Source organism: Octopus bimaculoides, chromosome 13 (assembly GCF_001194135.2).
Source record: "Octopus bimaculoides isolate UCB-OBI-ISO-001 chromosome 13, ASM119413v2, whole genome shotgun sequence".
In the NCBI taxonomy this organism is placed as follows: domain Eukaryota; kingdom Metazoa; phylum Mollusca; class Cephalopoda; order Octopoda; family Octopodidae; genus Octopus; species Octopus bimaculoides.
This window is the reverse complement of record NC_068993.1, coordinates 1,488,170-1,490,856: the sequence shown is the minus strand read 5'-3', so window position 1 is coordinate 1,490,856 and position 2,687 is coordinate 1,488,170. Positions and strand designations below refer to the sequence as shown.

The following is a 2,687-nucleotide window of genomic DNA, read 5'->3' as shown; positions in this document are numbered from 1 at the left end:
TATTAACTACTGTGTTTTCTTCGTTTTATTGAAGCTGTTGGGTGCGATTTGTTGGAGATTTATTGGCTGCTATTTTTAGTAAATCGGTCGATCATATTAGCAGCTCTATCATTGGATCGTAACAGATGTCTGTTGTTGTTGTTGTTGCTTTTGTGGTTCTTGTTTTGGATGTTGTTATTTTCGTCGTCATCGTCGTCGTTGCTATTGGTAATTTACATATTTAGTGGTGCTACGCGGTGTTGACTTCCTCATCTCCGTTGTTTTGCGAAGTTGTATGGAATATATTCTTAGCAGCTCCGAAATAAACCCACGTATTAAGGCATCGAGTTTCGGAGAGAGGAGAAAAACTCTGTGTGTGTGTGTGAGAGAGAGAGAGAGATCGAGTTTCCAGTTGTACAAGAGAGATGAAGCTAAACTGTTAGAAAGCCATCTGGCTATGACGGAAATTGGCACAGTTCCCAAAGTCGACACATGTTAACGAGTAACAGGATTGAAGGACAAAACGGTTCCTGTGTATTAAATGTACAGTGAAACCAGACAGAAAAGATCCAATATACAGACAGTAGGGTCTCAGCTATGTAATATAGAGAACTGAAAATCTGAAATTACTTTTCAAATTAGTAGATAAAATCTTCCTTCAAGGTTTTAAAATATAAAAAGAAACTAAGGGAGATAACTCCAATAATATCAGCCAAGGAAAATTTTTGGAAAATAATGAAAATGCATTGGGTTTCGTATAATAATAATAATAATAATAATAAATCCTTTTTACTGGAAGTACAAGGCTTCAAATTTGGAGGAAGGGATTAAGTCGATTAAATCGACCCCAGTGCGTAACTGGTACTAATTTTATCGACTCCGAAAGGATGAAAGACAAAGTCGACCTCAGCGGAATTTGAACTCAGAACGTAGTGGTAGACGAAATGCCGCTAAGCATTTCGCCCGGCGTGCTAAATGATGATGATGATGATGATGATGATGAAGATGATAATGATGATGATTTCTTTATTAACCACAAGGGTTTACATTTAGAAAAACATGGACAGTACAGGACAAAACAAAAGAATGTGTGTGCGTGTTGTGAGTGTTTTGCGTTATAGCGTAAACTCAGGTGAAATTTCTCTCTCCCATTTATTATATCAACGTGCATTCGAACGTAGCAGGGAACAGCTAGCACTTGGCGCTATTGATTGATTGGTATTGGCACAATTTGTCTCTTATTTGATTGCGCCAACTCGCCGGGTATAACCAGTCGAAGGCCCTAAACAGGATCACGCGGGACAGCCTGTTTACCAACCTGTTTTGATCCTACAGCTCCTAATAAAAACTCAGCTTTTCCTCGTTTTGAAGTCTTTGGTTCTAGATCTTTTAAAGTCTAACCACTGACCACATAGACACAGCCAATTCCAGCGACAACACCAGACGACACTACCACCCCAGCAGCCACGTTGAGATTTACCAACTTCGTCCAACAGCACTACGGCAACCTCCTTCTTCGTCGCCACTATCATATCCTTAACGTCGTCAACATCATCTCTCTTCGTACACAGCTCAGCAAGCAATTCACCCAGGTTCCAACAGTTCACTGTTCGTGAATTACTTCACCATGGATCAACAACGAATATACAACCTGCATGAACTCCTGTACAAGCGACCCAAGCAGCAGCATCACAGCCACGACATCACGTATGACATGTAACCGACTCAGCATCATGTCCGCGACTTCTTCATGTAGTGCTTCAGCTACCGTGTACTAATGACTACGAACTGGTATTATCATTCTCGTGTCTATGAACTTCTCACTTCAATCTCAGTTACTCTTTTACTTGTTTCAGTCACTTGACTGCGGCCATGCTGGAGCACCGTCTTTAGTCGAGCAAATCGACCCCAGGACTTATTCTTTGTAAGCCTAGTACTTATTCTATCGGACACTTTTGCCGAACCGCTAAGTTACGGGGACGTAAACACACCAGCATCGGTTGTCAAGCAATGTCTTGTAAACCCTAACATCGAGTCGCTATTCCAGATCGGGTGTCTTACTCCTAACTATTTGATATTTGGTACTATACTTTCAAAAGTCATAGACTCTGACACATTCCACTTCAGAATCATTCCAGTGTGATCACTTTTATTTCTAGATGACAAGACCTACGCCGCCTCATTTGTCTTTATTCGCTATTTTGTATATGCTTCGTCCAACTGTTTTGTGGATATTTTCAATTTGTCAAAGGTTGTAGGTGGTATTACGGATGGAAAGGCTCTGCTGTCCACAGCCAACAGACTCTGCTGGCAACTCTTGCAGTTCCAAACAATGAGGATTTTTGCAGGTGTTCTATCATAACATTTGTACCAGTCTTTTTGAGCTACGTTGGCAGTTGAGAACTGATACTTCCAAGCGTGTCAATCACTACTGGTATCACGTCCACTCTCTTCATTGCTCGCAACCTGCGTATTTCCCACTTCAACTCCTCAAAGTTGTTCGGTATTTTTCTTCTTTCTATTCGATTCTGTTGTCACAAGTGCATGCTTTATAGATTATCAGGCATGTTTTATCTTTTTCTATTCACCACAACAAAGTCAGATTTCTGATTATTGGCGGTACCATAGCCAATGAGGGTTATCCGAGGCGTGGCTATTGCTAGTTGAAAAGATTATTATTATTATTATTATTATTATTATTATTATTT

General features: G+C 40.3%; 1 protein-coding gene and 1 pseudogene across 1 annotated transcript in view; both read left to right on the top strand.

Annotated features, from left to right (window-relative positions):
- The first annotated feature begins 1,247 nt into the window (after positions 1 to 1,247).
- LOC106868066 (dual specificity protein phosphatase 23) overlaps positions 1,248 to 2,687 on the top strand; it is a 50,770-nt gene continuing 49,330 nt past the window's right edge. Inside the window, exon 1 of the mRNA XM_052972297.1 lies at positions 1,248 to 2,482. The gene's annotated coding sequence lies outside the window, so the exon portion shown is untranslated. The remainder of the gene's footprint in view (positions 2,483 to 2,687) is intronic.
- Positions 2,582 to 2,662, top strand: LOC128249326 (U4 spliceosomal RNA; annotated as a pseudogene).